Source organism: Podarcis gaigeae (genome assembly GCF_964106915.1).
Source record: "Podarcis gaigeae genome assembly, chromosome: 14".
NCBI classification, from domain to species: domain Eukaryota; kingdom Metazoa; phylum Chordata; class Lepidosauria; order Squamata; family Lacertidae; genus Podarcis; species Podarcis gaigeae.
The window spans coordinates 20,500,697-20,518,797 of record NC_139690.1 but is presented as its reverse complement, the minus strand read 5'-3'; the positions used below and the strand labels follow the sequence as shown (position 1 = coordinate 20,518,797).

The 18,101-nt window shown below is 44.9% G+C and overlaps 1 protein-coding gene across 2 annotated transcripts in view; it reads right to left on the bottom strand.

Annotated features, from left to right (window-relative positions):
* Positions 1-17,663, bottom strand: part of KLHL25 (kelch like family member 25) — a 35,751-nt gene extending 18,088 nt beyond the window's left edge. For both annotated transcript variants that reach the window (XR_014558035.1, XM_083713155.1), the window contains exon 1: positions 17,477-17,663. The gene's annotated coding sequence lies outside the window, so the exon portion shown is untranslated. The remainder of the gene's footprint in view (positions 1-17,476) is intronic.
* Positions 17,664-18,101: the final 438 nt, after the last annotated feature.

Genomic DNA, 18,101 nt, shown 5'->3' with positions numbered 1-18,101 from the left:
ATAGGGAAATTCGTCTTGCGAAGCAACTCGCAAACGGAAAACCCTTTCGTCTAGCGGGTTTTCTGTCTTGCGAGGCATTCGTCTTGCGGGGCACCACTGTAGGTCCATAAATTACCATAGAATATATTCAATACAAAAAAAAAAAAAAAAACAGCGGCAATTTGTTGTTGACAAAGGACAGCTGGACAAATAAAGGGCACCATTACCTTCAGTAGCTTAGGGCCTCATCATACCTAAACCTGGCCCTGGCAGCGCTTAAATGTATGGCATGAATGGCATGAGTGCTCCCATCTCCTCTATGGAGATATGACAAATTGCAACTGCAGTCAGCTGACCATGCTCCCCACCCTCCAGGGCTTGACAAACCCTTTTGAACTCAGCCTGCAGAAATAATATTAAATGTTTTTCTTTATAGGCGGCAGTGCTGAGGAGTGTTTTCCAGCCACAACACATTGCCAGCAGGCTGTGCTCAGTTGGAGAGTCACGAATTGCGCAGGCCCACCTGGTGGTCATTGGCTCCTGGCAAGCCAGGCCTCTCACCTGCTGTTCTGAGGTGACTCATCTGGATTCCAGACATCCTTCCACTTGCTACAACAAGGCCTTGCCAAGAGTTATTTACCCACACAAAGAATCCATCCCCAATTTGGGTTTGTTTTGCTGCAAATTGCCCACATTGCTCACTCCCGCTGACTAGGATCTAGCTCGAGGGAACAGCCTATTTTATTTTATTTTTGGCCACACATGCAAGAAATAAAGAGGAAAATTACAAAGCTAAAATCCCAGAATAATAATTGAGGGTGGTTTCCCCTCTCTTTTTCTCCCTCGCCTTCCTGGTACACATTCCCAGATGATAGGTAAAGAGACTGGTGGTTTCAATTATAATGTTTCTGGGAATGGAAAGAGACTCAAATCCCTGGGGAAGAAACTTGAGGGGGGCGGGTCACTGCTGTGGGACATAAATGGGCAGATTTCTGGACATTTCCCCAGTACAACATTTGACAGAAATGCATTGTTTCAGTAAAACTGGCAGCATAATGAACAAAGGCAAGATAAAAAATAATAATGGACAACTGGAAGGAATATAATGCCCATCAAATCTAACTTGCTTTTATTTTAGGTCAGTAGAGTATTCCTAGAAAACATGCAGTTTTTCAGGTGTGCTAAAATTACCATGTTTGCAGTGCCTTCACCCCGCCCCCCCCCCCGCAAATATAAATAATGTAAGGGAGTGTTTGTTATAGAGCTCAAATACCTTAAAATGTTTACAAGTAAAGCTTTGAATTTGTTTGCTTATAAAATTTAAACTGCATGCATCATGCTTTACTGAATTTCCCACCACCAATCAAATATTTCAATTCAGCTACTTCTCTAGCTATCGAGAGAGTTTTCCAGATACACAAGGAAAAAAGAAGCATTGCGTAAGTATTCCTTTCCTGCTCACCTAGAGGTAACTTTTACTCCTTTACAGGTGATCAGCTGAGTGCTATTTGAAGAAGCCTGGCTCTATGTGCAATGTACATTATTGCAAAGCGCTTCTGGCAGGACTGTTTTGGCAAGACTGAGATTACCGTTGCTACAGAGCTAATCAAGGCCACCAGAGCTCTTGCTTCTGCTACTGAAGGGCTGGTTCCGGGGATAACCAAGAGTCATCACGAAGACATCAACTCTGAATTAAAAGTTTGGGGCTTAGCCCAAGATTTGATGGATGTGCGCAGATGCGAGAGGTTTTAGCATCACCAAAGCAGCAACAAATGAAATATGTATGAATCTACTCAAAGGCATCAATTTAGGCATCTGCCTCCTCAGGCACCCACACAACCCAGTAAATACCTAGGCTTGTACAGAGAAGTGAGTTAACCAACACTTTCATTTTTCCCAGCATGCAAAAGCACCCACTTAAAGCTTTCACTTTCCTGTGCTGATCCCTGAAGGCTCAGAGGATTTGAAACAATTTAAAAGAAAACACACTGTTAAACTTTGCAGAGTGGAGTACGCACTGCATACTTTTATTGCCTCTTCCCTTTAAACTAGTCTGAATCATGACGGATTTGCAGATGTGGCACTGAAGTGCAAAGGCATTCAGCTGATGTGACGCAAACGATTTTCACCACAGCACACCAGTGCTTAGTAATACTTGAAATTAATAGGTAAGAAGGTAAAGGATCCCTGGACGGTTAAGTCCAGTCAAAGGTGACTATGGGGTTGCGGCGCTCATCTCGTTTTCAGGCCAAGGGAGCTGACGTTTGTCCACAGACAGCTTTCTGAGTCATGTGGCCAACATAACTAAACCACTTTTGGTGCAACGTGACACTGTGATGGAAGCCAGAGTGCACGGAAATGGCGTTTACCTTCCCACCGCAGCAGTACCTATTTATCTACTTGCACTGGTGTGCTTTCAAACTGCTAGGTTGGCAGAAGCTGGGACAGAGCAACGGAAGCTCACTCCATCACAGGGATTTGAACCGCCGACCTTCTGATCAGCAAGCCCAAGAGGCTCAGTGGTTTAGACCACAGCGCCACCCAGCCAAGAAGTCATCTTGTCAAGCATCCTGACACCCACAGTGACCACTCAAATGCCTCCACAGTTCAGTGGTGTAGCACCTACGTGCCACGGAAAGGGCCCATGTTCATAATTGTGTTGGGAAAGCCATGACTGTTAAAGCGGAATAAGAATGTGTTAAATGTGTGGTATGGATGCGGCCTCTGTCTTGTCAGGATTCTGTTGCTATTTAGTAGTTCACATTCCAGGCATGGGCTGCAGTGTTTGGAACTTTTTAGTTTAGAAAAAAAAATGTGAATATGGCATGACATAATAGAAAACTGCATGTTATGGAGAAAACAAATGGAGAAAAACTAATACTAGAACTTGTGGACATCCGGTGGATGTTGGAATTCAGGACAGATAAAAGAAATGACTTCTTCACACATTGCATAGTTAAACTATGGAACCCATTCCCCCAGGAGGCTGTTTAAAAAATGGTTGGACAAATTGATGGAGAAGGTGGTTATCAATGGCTGATAGCCATGATGCCTATGCTCTTTCCCCCATGGCTGGAGGCAGTAATGCTTCTGAACACCAGAATGCTGGAAAACACAGAGGAGGGAAAGTGCTCTTCTGTTGTCCTGCTTGGGTCAATGTGAGCACAGGATGCTGGACCAGATGGGTCATTGGCCTGATCCAGCAGGCGCCTCTTGTGTTCTTACGGTTCAGGACATGAACAGCCTCTCCTGGTTCAGATGTTACACAGGAAACGGAGCTTGGTATCATCAGTATATGGGTGCCACCTTGTCTCATACCTAGCAGGTTCATATCAATATTAAACAACAAAATCATCCATGGTGTCACCTGCAGATCAATTTTCTGTGGGCCAAGGCAGTTACCCAATACTACTCTCTGTAAGTAGACAGAAACAAGGTTGCCCACCCCAGTTTTAAGAGAAGGGCAACTGATCCCTGCATCATCACTTTTGGCTGCAGAACCTTGTTTCCCCCCCCCTATCATGCAATGATAAACAATTATATAAAATCTCAGTCTATTAATCAGGCAACAGCCTCATTGATATGATCCAAGCGCTGTGTCTGGGGGGAAAAACAACCCTCCCGAGACCTGGTTCCTAGCCAGGTGTTGACTTTGATCAATCCTTAACCACTTGATGATATTCCACCCATTGAGTTTAGTTTGCAAGAGGTGGAGTTCCCTTAATGTCTGCCCTCGTCATCCTGTGTGGCATTTAGCAGCTTCTCCTCTGGAGAGTGACTCAAGGGGCAAAGTGTTCTGTAAACACGAGAGCTAATTATTCACCTAATCTGCCAAAGATGAATATGCTGGAGTTTGAAGGCACCTGGTTCAAACTTTTGGGCAGGGATCAACAGCAAGCAAGAAGCTACGTTGGGGAGCAGAGGGGGAATTTTGCTGAGGACAGCTAGAAGCAAGATGACAAATACAAATAAGATAAGGGAATAAATCCTTCTGTCAGCACCGCCTTTAATTGCTATTTCAATGCCAGCTTGCATTGTACAACTTACATGTTGTACGGGATGCACGCTAGCGCATTCAGCTAACATGTTGCAGGCACAGATTTACCTACTTGCCTTCCAGTGGGAATCCCCACCTCACCCCACCCCTGCCCCATCTTGGGTGACTTGTGCACGGAATTTCTGTTTCATTGAATAAACACATGGGAGGAATAATCACCCTCAAACATTTCTATGCTACTTTCAAGTGTTCAAAGAACTTCACATGCTTTTCTAGTTGCAACCCTTATTACAGGTTTGGGGAATCTCGGGCTCAGGAGGCCAAATATGACCCTCAGGATTTTCTTCTGGTAACACCCCCTACACCCCTGTTTTATACTCTCCTTAAGTGGTGGGTTGCTCGGTCCCTGCTCCTGCCAACCTAGCAGTTCGAAAGCACGTCAAGTACAAGTAGATATATAGGTACTGCTCCGGCGAGAAGGTAAACGGCGTTTCCATGCGCTGCTCTGGTTTCCCAGAAGCAGCTTAGTCCTGCTGGCCACATGACCCGGAAGCTGTATGCCGGCTCCCTCGGCCAATAAAGCGAGATGAGCGCCGCAACCCCAGAGTCGGTCATGACTGGACCTAATGGTCAGGGGTCCCCTTTACCTTTTAAGTGGTGGGAATGTGTCCTTGAACTCTGACAATGCCTCTTCCTTACTTGGATATAGCCTATAGGCCAGTGGTGGCAAACTAGCCTATAGGCCAGTGGTGGCAAACCTATGGCACACATGCCAGAGGGAGAACTCAGAGCCCTCTCTGTGTGCACATGCGCCATCACCACAGCAGAGCGCCGGCAGAAGGGCGGTGTGTTGAGTCCTCAGCTCAACTTGGGCAGCCAAGCAGCCACCTTCCTCCTCCTGCTGCTATGAGGTTGAGGCTTTACACACCCTCTGGCCGGGGCCAAAGGGAGGCGCTGGGCAGGGTGCTCTGGGCCCCAGCAGCCTCGCCACACCACGATCGCCTCCCACTTACTGGCATGCTTCTTCACCGATCTCAACCACAGCCAAGTACAGCGGGTGAGGGTGTGCCCTGGGCCACACCGGACACCCTGCGTATGGGCCAGTCGGGGCTGGGCGAGGGAGCAGGGAAAACACTGTTGGAATTTATTTTCTCTACAAGCTGCTCCGGCTGCTGCAGAAACAAATATTTTATCCTAACACTGAAGATGAGTATCTCATAGAGAAGACAAACCCGGTCTCGTGGCGGTGATGTCAAAACATATTAACTACACTTACCTTCATGAAGGCAAACAAGGGTGCTGAGAAGGGGTAATTGTTGGGTTAATGAAAGGCAAAAAGATCTATATGCATCTTCTCTTTCAATGCAAACACTGAGAGAGAATACCTAGACTTCACACAAATTCCCCAGATACAATGCAATGCAATATGGTGACCAGGTACTTCTTTCTTAAGGGCTAAATAGGAGTCAGCTACTGCAGATTATGCACCAATTCAGGTTAAATTGCCTTGTTGGCAATTTGTGATAAATAAGGGGGTTTGGGTTTGCAGTTTGGGCAGTCGGTCTCTAAAAGGTTCGCTATCACTGCTATTGGGCAAAGGTAATTTTTGTACAATTGCTCCACCCTCTTGCCTCTGGCCCCTCTCACCACTCATGTGGCCCCTGAAAGGCTGCCGCAGAAGGGAATGTGACCCTTGAGCTGGAAGAGGCTCACCAACCTTGCCTTACGATAACCAAGGGCCTTACAGATGTTTTGGACAACTCTCAGCATCCCTAGTTAGCAGATGGGAGGCTGAGAGGAACAGGCTTGCCTAAGGATTCCTAGTGAGCTCATGGCAGAGGCAGAATTCAAAGTAGGGTCTTCCCGATCCACAGCTCAGTCTTTTGGCCATTGCGCTACACCAGCTCTCTGGTGTGCCACATGTTCTTCATTTTTAAGGGTGCTGGTGTTATACAAATATCAACCCTGCTAGACTTTCCTGAAAATCAGGGCATTTTGAGCTTCGTATGTGCCCAAGGTCAGTTTTGTGGGTAGGGTGAAATAGGGTTAGGCAAAGATGTCGATTTCAGTTTCTCATTTTTCCGAATCTTAAATTCAGTTCTCCATATGCATATGAGATTTTTTAAAAAAGAACTTCCAAAAATTCATAATCATTTTAATTTCTCCTAATATGCACATTTCCTCTAATATACTGCACTTTTATACACTAGTGTATATTTTTGTACACTTTACTTGGCTGGAGATTGGCACTGAAAAGGTCAGAGACCTGCAAATTTCAAAAGACAGCCGTGTTTCAGTTCACATATGTTTCAGAAAGTGTGGATTAGGTCAAATTTTCCTTGAAACGTGAATGGAATTTCTCCCCCATCCATGCTGTGGAAGTGCCGTGATCATTTTGAGGAGTAGGAGTAAATCTCTCTATGTATAATATAAACCTCTGTCTTTATAATGCAGCATAAGAACAATCGGCACCTCTGGGACATCCAAAGGTCATTGATACACCCAGCCTTCAGCTGGACATTCCCACTTGCTCCATCCCACAGAGGACCAGAGCCTTTAAGGAGGGAATCTTCCTGAAGTCAGAAACCAAATGATCTTCCTCCAGGCCTTTCTTGCAGCAACACATTTCCCCACGAGCCACTGCAGCTGGTTGGGCCTAAACAGATGTTTGTTGCTAATTACACCCTCCCAGTAAACATTTAGAAAGGGAGGAGTAAAAATAGCAACTTATACTTAGCACGAAAACAGGGAACTGATGGTGGCAAAACTCCCAGAAGCTGCCAAAAATGGTTTTGAAAGAAGCATCCCATCCCATTTACAAGAAAAGATATTGTACCTTTATAGGCAGGGGCTGCCAATTAATATTAGGTAGGGAATGTCCTCAGTTTCGCAAGGCTAATGCAAGACAACCAGAGAAGAGAGGGTGGCGCTCCCTTGGCCAATGCTCTCCGTAAAGGCCGTCCTGGCTTACCCTTAGCAGCAAAGGGTGTTTCCTAGTCTATATTTTAAGCAGCACAAGTTTGGGTGTAGCCAACCTCGCCTTCAGTCTGAGCAGCTTCCTTGGGCTCAAATGAATGCACTTTGTTAAGCTCTTTAAGGATTGTAGCCAAAGCAATGATTTAGGTAGTCTTATGGAACGAAGATTAAGGGACACGGGTGGTGCTGTGGTCTAAACCACAGAGCCTAGGACTTGCCGATCAGAAGGTCGGCGGTTCGAATCCTCACAGCGGGGTGAGCTCCTGTTGCTCGGCCCCTGCTCCTGCCAACCTAGTAGTTCGAAAGCACGTCAAAGTGCAAGGAGATAAATAGGTACCGCTCCGGCGGGAAGGTAAACAGCATTTCAGTGCGCTGCTCTGGTTTGCCAGAAGCGGCTTAGTCATGCTGGCCACATGACCCGGAAGCTGTATGCTGGCTCCCTTGGCCAATAAAGTGAGATGAGCACCACAACCCCAGAGTCGTCCGCGACTGGACTTAATGGTCAGGGGTACCTTTACCTTTATGGAAAGAAGAAAGAACCCCATCGAAAGAAGAATGGCTATTGAAATTGATGGACTAAGCTGAAATGGCCAGACTGACTGGGAAGATCAGATACCAAGAGAACAAGAAATCTAAAAAAGAATGGATTATTTTTGTAGAATACATGAAGGAGCACTGAAAGCACCTAAAAACATTAGCAGGATTGAAGTAACATTTGTAATATAATTTGATAAAGGACATCAAGGAAAATTAATAGTTTGGATAAAGGTATTTAGACGCAGAAACGAGAAGAGATAAATACTGGAAACCGGGGAAAGGAGTGGGGGGAAGTCTGAGGGTTAGAAGAACCCCCATAAAGATACTAGGATTGCTTGTGGCGTAATGCAAAGAATAATGTAAAAATCTTTTAAAAATAAATTTTATTTTTTTAAAAAAGATTTAAGTAGTCTTAGAAACATTTTACAGACTGCAGTTGCTGCAGGACCCCCAGGGATACAAAATAGTTGGTGCATTTTAGTGCAGGGGTGAGAAAGCTGTTTCAGCTAGAGGGCCACATTGCCTCATGGGCAACCTTCCAGGGGCCACTGCTGGGCAGGCACAGAGATCAAAGCACATGAAGCAATGGATAGAACGCTTGCCTTTGTGTACTAGGTTACATTCCAACCATGCAAAAATCAGAGGTTGCTGTACACATCTCTCTGTCCAGGCAAGAAAGAAAGAAGTGCCAGGAAAAAGCACTCAAGGAAGCAAAGCCGCTGAAAGAGGGGGCCTGGAAAGAAAGGGGTGTGACATTGGGAGAGTCCCAATGGTCAGAGAGACACCAGGGGGCCACATTTGGACAACTGTCCCCGGCCTGAGAGTCATGGAAACTATACTGTAACAAAGAATTTTCTGGCACCTTAAACTTCCATGGGTCCAATTCCACTAGATGCAAGTGGATCTGATGAAGTACAGTCCATGAAACCTTGCACTGTAATAAATGTCCCCCTCTCTAAGGTGCCAAAAGACCCTTTGTCCGTTGCACCAACACACAACAAGCAATGATACCCCTCTGGAAATGGAAACCATAGTTTGGTGAGCACATTCAAAACTCTTTAGTAAGAGATCTGCACCCGTGAGCTGCGCTGCTGGGGATCCTCAGGGAGGGGAAATCTTTTTGAAGGTAACTTGTACATTAGTTAAGCCCAAAATGATCTGTCTTGCTTTTCCAACATACATTGAACCATGCAAGCTTCCAACCCAAGAAGCTTGTGTGTCAACTCTCAGTAGCAAGCTTGTCCCCAAAGATAAAACATTACCCATTAGATTTGACTTCATTTATCAAGTACAAACACACTACTATTATCATTAGAGCTGGGAGACGGTGGAAGCAAAGAGGGAAACCTCAATTCTGTAAGCAGAAATGCTTTTTCATGTGTGTGCAAATGAGGCATGTATTTGTACCTCTAGGGACTTTCTTTTCAAAGTTTGCTCTATTGTTGATTCAAAGTCAGGAACATTTCACTGAAGTCTTGCTGCAATGCAGCTCCAACGCTTTGATGCTTTCAGCTTACTGACCGTTGCAAATTGCCATTGTTTTTTCGGAGGCATTAACAATGTCCAAGTCCTGTCTGGCCAATGTACTGAAATAGCCAGGAATATCTATTTCGAAAGTATGTATTTAAACTCTAGTTTTGCTAATCTAACAATCACCAGGTTTCTTTTAACTGCTGTTCTCTAGCGCAAGGAACCTCTTTGTTTTGTGTTTAAGACTGGAGACAGATCTAAGATAACTGCTGGATTTTGTTTTCAAAACCAGGGCATCAGATGTTGTGTATTTCTTCATCCAGCACAAAGCCTGGCTATTGGTCCATCTCACTCAGTCCTGTTCCCAATGACAGGCAGTGGCTTTCCAGGGATTTAGACAAGGAGATTTTAATAGGACCAGGTCTAGGAATTGGACCTGGGACCTTCTTCATGCAGAGCAGATGTTTTGACACTGAGCTACAATGCTAACATGAAGCTGTGCTTGCTGAGGCTGATGGGAAATGATGTCTAAAACAGCTGGAAGTCCCCAGCCCAGGAAAGGCTGGCCTATTCTAGTAAGCCTGCTACTTCTTCCCACACTCTGCCTTAAGGCCAATTGCTTTAACACCAATGAGTGTCTCCCCACCATCTGCTTCCCTTAACCCCCCTGCTGACGAAGAGTTCCGGATCTCAAAAGTTTAGAAACACAGGAAGCAGCCTTATACCAATTCACATCATTGATCCACCTCAAACCTGTATATTCCACAGTCAGCGGCTTTTCAAACTGACTGTCAGCAGTTTTCAAACAGGAGTCTTTTCCTGCTCTTCCTAGAGATTCTGGGGATTGCACCTGAGACCTTTTGCATGCTAAGAAGATGCTCAGCCACTGAGCAATGGAGGCCTTGCTCTCTGTTCTCTGATATTTGCAGTGATCTAACTAAAGAAACTACCTTACTATAGAATTTCTCGGGGGGCAGTGGTACATAGGTACCTTTGCTTTTCTGTGTTTCAAGAGGCTGTGAACAAGATCTTGGCAAAGCATGAAGTTGAAAGATACTCTTGATCAGAGCGGCATACAGCACTTAGGCTATGCCAAAGGCAGTGTTTGAAATTAGCCAGGCACCAGGTCTCAACCACAGAGCCCAGGGCTTGCTGAGCAGAAGGTTGGTGGTTTGAATCCTGTTGCTCGGTCCCTGCTCCTGCCAACCTAGCAGTTGGAAAGCATGTCAAAGTGCAAGTAGATAAATAGGTACCGCTCCGGCAGGAAGGTAAACGGTGTTTCCATGCACTGCTCTGGTTTCGCCAGAAGCGGCTTAGTCATGCTGGCCACATGACCCAGAAAAACCATCTGCAGACAAATGTCGGCTCCCTCGGCCATAAAGCGAGATGAGCGCCACAACATCAGAGTCGTCTGCAACTGGACTTAACTGTCAGGGGTCCTTTACCTTTACCTATCAACCACTTTTGACCAAGCAAAGATGCCTGGGTGCCAGGATGGGGCCTGACATCTCCACCATCTGGGGATCATTGGATCTGGACTGTTTTCACAAACTAATACCCTGTCCTGTAGAATTATATCGGTTATATTTTATCTGCACAATCAGAATGAATTTCTGGAACCAAATTGCTTTTTCTATGTAGCCTCCCTTCTATGTAGCTCCTTCTATGCAGCTCCCGTTAAGAAAAAGAGGTCAGAATAGGCCAATATACCGTATATGTGGACTCTCGCTGGATCAAGTGACTTTTCTTCTTTAAGTTCTCAAAGCTCTTAACCTAGCTCAAGGTCATCTGAACTTTAATTGAGAATCAATCAGAGTCAGTCCATCATCTGAAAAATAAGACTTTAGAGCCATCTTGCCCCAATTTTGGCGACTGTTACCTTGGTTTTAAGAGCCATTTGATGCCTAGCTTATATAGCTGAGTTTGTGCCACAATATGACTCTAGTGGTCCATAGGTTAGGAGGCCACAACACTATGCCCTCCCCCTATTTCACTCTGGCCTCTATGAACACCCTGCCTAATAAATCAAAAGCACCCATCTCCGCCTCTGGAACGAAGGGCAAAGGCAGGCTGGCCTTTGGCCGACAAATCAGAATTTAAAGCCTCTGCAAGTTCGCAAAGCAGACAAGTTGCAGAAGCTCAGCATCCCGCAATGAGGCAAAAGGACTGCCCAGCATTGGCAGAAAGGGCTCCTTGGCCAGCTGAAGCACTGCTAATTGTCACTGTGGGGATGTAAACTTGATGAGGAAAGATGCATTGATGTGATTGTGGTTAAAAGCCAAGTCGGTGGTTGTGGGCTGATGCAACAAGTTGATCCCAAATGCTTCCTAGCAGGCAATCCAGCAGAACGGGGTCCTGTTAAGCAGCATTAGAGCAATTTAATTTACTGTTGGCGAGGGAAAGGAAGAAATGCAACTCTCCTTAAACAAGCTTCAACATTTGCACTTCCAGTTCACCTGCCCTTTTCCTACAGTACATCCAGCCAGCAGATTCCCAAGCATCCCTGGCAACAGCTGGAGAGATGCAACCTAAATAAATGCAAGCCTCATCTATTTGGCTTGGGATTGTCCTCAAGGACTCAGATCTCCAGTTGCTTGCTGCTGGATGTCTTCCTTGTAGGCTTAAATTCTTGGCTGCTCCTGGTCTCAAATGATGTAAAAGTCTTCTGTATTCTACCCTCAGGCAATCTGGTGTGTGATGTGCAATGCTGCACCTTCTGAACCATAAGATTTTCAGTTTTTAATAAAATGCAAGGCCATAGTCCTCAGGATTGAGGGGATGCATGAATCACAAGGGCTGCCAGTCATCTAAGAACTCTAAAGGTGTACATAGTTCCAACAAGTCATTTCCCCTGGAAGGCAGAAACACAGGTACTGTTGCTTTCTCACGTGTATTTGCCTGCACATCCAGATTTTAGTCAGATGCTTAGATCTGGGCCTTTTCAGCTGTGGCACCCCATCTGTGGCACAATCTCCCAGGGAGCTGCTGCTCTGGTACCCTTCTCTATTCTGTAGTGTGTTTTTGCCATCGTGTGCCCTTACATTTCTCAGGCCTTTTAAAATACGGTTTTATTCTGCTGCTCTTACACTGCTTTACAGCTTTTGCAGTTTTCACAAGTCAGTTTTATTGTTCCAATAGAAAAAAAGGACACAACAGACATTCTCTGCAAGCTGCCTTCTTCAGGAATACTGATGGGAAAGATTCACCTCTTTTAAGTTAGTAGATAAAACAACAGATATGGATAAAACAGAGACACATGTCTACATTGTACTCAGGCTGCAGAACGAAATATTTTAGGCCCAAAATCTTGCTCAACTTGGCACAGAGGCTAGATTTTCAAGCACAGAGTATATACCGTTCTGCGGCACGTCCTTAATTGTAGCCTGTCCACACATTTAACCTGGTCCTGTCTATCTTGTTCCACTTGCTCCCGACTCTGATTGTTGCTTAAGAAGTTGATGAACCAGCAAATTGCTTTGGAATTATGGAGATGAGGCTCACAGTTTGTGCTTTAACTAGATCAAAGGAAGCACACTGGTGGAGAGAAGGGAGCTTTTTAGCCAGGGTGGCCCTGGTTCAGACCTCATCTCAGGCACGAATCCATGGACTGCCTCCAGAAATGGATAGCAGCTCTCATGCTCAACCTCCCCCCCCCCCCCCGTGATTTCAGAGTCATAATGCTCGCTACCTTACGGGATCATTGTAGGGATAACTATAGCCGAGTGTTAAAAACGCAGCAGTTTCAGTAATACATGCTAATCACAATTTATTTTTTAAACAACAACAACAACCTTTGTATCCCATCTTTCAGCTCATGAGCTCATTATCATACATATCTCTCCATCCTCCTGCCAACACACCCATTTTATTTGATTTATTCAAAGCCATTTATAATATTTTTAAAGATCTCTAAGCAGTATACAATAGAAAAGCAAAGACTGTCATTAAAATAGAAATGGAACAACAACCAAAAAAACTCCAACAAAGCAGCAGCATCTTATGTTTCATGGAAACCCTGGACAAAGAGATAAGCTTTCACAAGACAGCTAATAGTTGTTGCCTCATGTATGGCAGAGGGAAGGGCATGCCACAGACCAGGGGTAACAGCTGGAAATGCCCATTTCTGTGTCACTACCCTATGATATTCTGTAGAGTGCCGTGCCATGAGTAGAATTTCCCCAGATGATCCAAACCAGTGCTTCCCAAACTTGGGTCTCCAGCTGTTGTTGGATTACAACTCCCATCATCCCTAGCTAGCAGAATCAGTGGCCAGGGATGATGGGAGTTGAAGTCCAAAAAAAAAAAAAAAAAAAAAGGGAAACACTGATCTAAGTGATCTTACAGGTCTATACAGGGGCAAGGAGTCTTTCAGGCAACCTGGTCCTGAATTGCTGAGGGCTTTATAGGTTAATAACAGGTACCTTAAGCATGGGCTGCTAGCTGATCATCAGCCACTGCAGTTCCTTCAGCGCAGGTGTAATATGCATATCCATGTATTCCACTTGACAACCTGGCCACAACATCCTATCCAAGCTGCATCTTCCAGACCAATCCCAAGGGAAGCCCCACAAAGTGCATGCCTTTTATCCTCACGTTAATTCTCTGAGGTACATTAGGTAGATAGGTAGATAGATAGGGAAGGACTGCCCCAGGTTCAGCCAGTGAGACCAAGTGACCAAGTGGGGACCTGAACCCTCACCATTACAACACACTGGCTCTTAGTTTGGAGACAATGAAATGTACATGTGCTTATGTATAGAGTTTACGGCTGGATGTTCCAAGCCCATGCACACAAGGTTTGTTCCAACGACCAACTAAGTGTGTGTAGTTTGGGGCTGGCATTTGCCACTATGAGCCCGTTTCCCTCTCTATATGGGTTCCGTTTATCCAGATTAGTGTTGTTTGTGAAACCATTCCAGGCTGCCTTCAGGTCTGGTCATGGCACTGAAACTACCTTGGTCACCCTGGTTGATGACATTTATCAGGGGAGAGGAGGTAGAAGTGTGAACCTGCTCGGCCTCCATGATCTCTTGGTGGATTTTGATACTGTTGACCACAGTATCCCAGTTTTTGGATTCTACATGCTCTAATGGTGGAGATTGATACCGATGAACCGGACGAATAGCGATATGATCAATGGCTTGACAACATGACAATATTAGCAACATATGAACAAACAGCTTATGGATGCAGACTTTCACTAGATAAATATAATGATATTTGGAATGAGTTTATACAGAATATATTAGGTGGGGTTTTTTATATGTATTAAGATAATAAGTTATAAACATATTTATACTAATGTATGGTAATATAACTGACTTCCCCCCTTCTTCATTCTCACACTTTTTTCCTCTTTTTGGTCACTATGTTTTTATAAATGAAAATCTTCTAATAAAATATAAATCACAGAAAGTCATCATGGGATCTCGTTTGTATCCAGAGGTACCACTGTATTGTGTAAACCACCCTGGGACCATTCCTGCTCAGCCAAGAAACTAACAGTGTGGCCTTGGGTCAGTCACAGTCTTTCAACCTAACCCTACCTTGCAGGGTTGTTATGAGGAGAAAATGAGGAAGAAGAGATTCATGTATGCCACCTTGTGCTACTTGGAGAAAAGGTGGCATATTAATATGATATACCTAGACAGCATCTTAAAAAGCAGAGACATCACCTTGCCGACAAAGGTCCTTATAGTTAAAGCTATGGTTTTCCCAGTAGTGATGTATGGAAGTGAGAGCTGGACCATAAAGAAGGCTGATCGCCGAAGAATTGATGCTTTTGAATTATGGTGCTGGAGGAGACTCTTGAGAGTCCCATGGACTGCAAGAAGATCAAACCTCTCCATTCTTAAGGAAATCAACCCTGAGTGCTCACTGGAAGAATAGATCATGAAGCTGAGGCTCCAATACTTTGGCCCCCTCATGAGAAGAGAAGACTCCCTGGAAAAGACCCTGATGTTGGGAAAGATTGAGGGCACAAGGAGAAGGGGACGACAGAGGACAAGATGGTTGGACAGTGTTCTCGAAGCTCCAAACATGAGTTTGACCAAACTGCGGGAGGCAGTGGAAGACAGGAGGGCCTGGTGTGCTCTGGTCCATGGGGTCACGAAAAGTTGGACACGACTAAACAACAACAACAAAAAATAGGAGGAAGAAGCTGACATCTCATGCCATCTCCTAGTCTGGTGATAAGTGGGAAGGGAGGCCGACTGAGGTTGGTGGGGCAGTGCTCCATTGACCCTAAGGGACTAGCCCCCACTGCTTATAGGCTGCCTCCAGGATTGTAAGCAGCAAGCCCCAGTGTTGGACACACTACTGTAAACAGGATAGGCCTTTGGTCAGATCCAGCAAGACTTGTAGGTTATTAACCGGCAATGATTCTCCAAGGTTTCAAATGTGGTTTTTGTTTTGTTTTCTTTGCCACTTCTTCTGCAAGAGGTGCTTTCTTATAAACTGGGGGTGTGTCAGAATCTGAACCTGGGCCCATCCCAACAGGAGCTGCAGCACTGTGCTGGAGACAGGAGGGGATTACTGCAATGCATTGTGCACAAGGATATCCTTTAAAAAAAAAAAAAATGTTTGGAAACGTCCACTGGTGAAAAATGTAAGAGCCCTACAGAGGCCTCTGCATGATTTTGCTCTCATGAGATCTCAGTGGACCCTGAAGCCACCACAGCCTCTTCTCCTCCCTTCTCTTGCAGAGGCACCAAGGGGTGCCTGCCCGCCCAAGTGCCCCTTGGATTCTGCTGCCTGAGGCAGTGGCCTCCGTCTGCCTCATGGAGGGGACGCCATTCACTAGTGAAATTTCAGACCTAAGTTAGTCATGTTCGTTAACATAAAAAATAAACTATATTGGAAAATGTACTGTTGGAAAATAAACCAAGATAGCAGGGATAAAGGAAAATTCCTGATGTGAGGGATGAAGTATGTAAAAAAACCAACAACCATAGCCTATATAGCAAGCAATTCAAACTAAATTAGCCTGAATCAGGTGCTTCTGCATACAATGGCACACAACACACACACACAAAGGTTCTGTGGGTGTCACTTTCCAGACAATCATTCTTTTTTTACTAGCATGCATGCCCTCCAAAGCAAGATCCATTGTTTGCTGCTGAATATGATTATAAACAGCTTGGCTAAGTACTGCAGGAAATGGGGGCTTTTTGCAGTAAACAGCACCCTGTGACCCAAATATCACTTTCAATGTACGGTATTTCTAGCTACTGTATATGCAATTAATGAACAAACACATCCAGTTAGCTAAGCTTCCTCCACTCTCTTAGTCTCACACACAATCGTCTGATATAGGTCACACAATATATTCTTTTATCCCCCACCTACATGCATGTGTGTGTGTTTTGATATATATATATTATCTCAGAAGAATTTGGTCAACAAAAGATAATGGTGATCGTGGATTTTAAAGCTGTGTCTTAGCTCAGCAGACAAAGACGACATCATTCCAGAGTGTCATATACCAGCATCAGCAGGGAAGCTAGGTATTTAGTGTAGGAAAGCAGCAATCCGTGACCCTAATTAAGGTCTCCCTGGGCTTTCAAATGCACTCAAGAGAGCAGGAAAGGGTTCTGGAAATAATTAGGTTGCAGTCCACATCACCTTCTAAAAGCTGTTCTGTAAAGTCTCCCTCCTCTCAAAACCACAGACACACATTAAAAGACACTCATATACAGCACGCATCCGTCCACAATAACCCCACATTGACTTTCGGAGTTTATTTTAAAACAACTAGCTCAAGAAAAAAAGATGGGTGTTAATTCAACAACAAAAAAGCTCACATCCCATACTGCGAACCGTAGGCTTGTCCCGGTATTAGCCTAACCTCATATGCCATCATATAGTAAACATATATACATATATATATATACATATACATATAGTAGTAAACAAAGGAGTTCATGTTTTTTAACCCGAATCCGCAAGAAAACGTTTCCCTTCCAACACCATGACTATATATTAAAAAAGATGTCAATGTTTTTAAGCTAGCATGCATTAAAAAAAATGTTTCCAGGCCAAAAGGTTTTGCATCAAAAGATAAAATAATCGGGATGGGGGTGAGAATAGAACCCACCTCTAGTTTTGAAACTCAGACGGCAATACTGATTTTGGACGCGTTGCGGGTTGTTTTTTCAAAGTCAGGGTTTTTGCACCTCCTGAACGCGCTCTCTCTCTCTTTCTCGCCCTCCCTGCCTTTCTGGTTATTTCCAGCATTATTTGCAAATTGCTTAAACCCTGCTCGCAAAACCCTGGCAGGCAGCAACTAGCAGAGCCCTCTCTCCGAACCCCTGACCTCTCGCGCGGGCTCGTCGGAGCTGGATTGTCCAGGCTGGGCTCAAAAGCAACCTACTCGGAGGTAACAGCAGTGCCCCCACTTGGATCTCGTTTGCATCATCGCAACTTCTACAGTACCGACTCTTCCCTCCGGTGTGACGCCTCTTCGCCCCCAAGAAGGATGCTTCCTAAATGAGCGCCTATCAAAAGTCCAGTACTCACCTTCAAGATCTCTCCAGGATGATGGTTCACTTTGCAGATCACAGCAGATTCCCGTCGCTGATTAGCACTCATGCCCTCTCCCCCGCCACTTAAAAGTAACTCATTCACATGATACAATGTAATGGGGGGGGGGTGATCAAAGTAACTAGTTTCCCCAAACAGGAGGTGGAGGTTGCAGCCTACGGTGCAAGGCAGCCAATCAGAAGAAGGAGCATTGTGACGAGTGACCCGGCCGCACCAATCGATGCGTCTCCTGGGAGAGAAAAGGCGAGTGGCTCAGAGCTTTGATTCACCAATCAGATGGCGGGGAAAAGATTCTTGGGTGGAGCTGTAGGATTGGTCTGGAAGTCTCCAAAGGGGCGGGGGGAAAGAAAGGAGTACAGTACAGTACAGGCTGGTTGTTGTTGTTGTTTTCATTAAAGGTACAGGCGCCTCTAAATTAGAAGAAAATATTATCAATGCTGGTTAGAGGGTAACATAAATAGGGGCTTCTGTCTTGAGACGGGGGATTTAAATGGCAACATCCCCTTTAAAAAGCAGGTTTTAATTGCATATTTTTTATTGCATAATTCAACAGTTTTAGTCAATTTGTGCACATTTGCAATCAAAGCAACCCGTAAGCTTA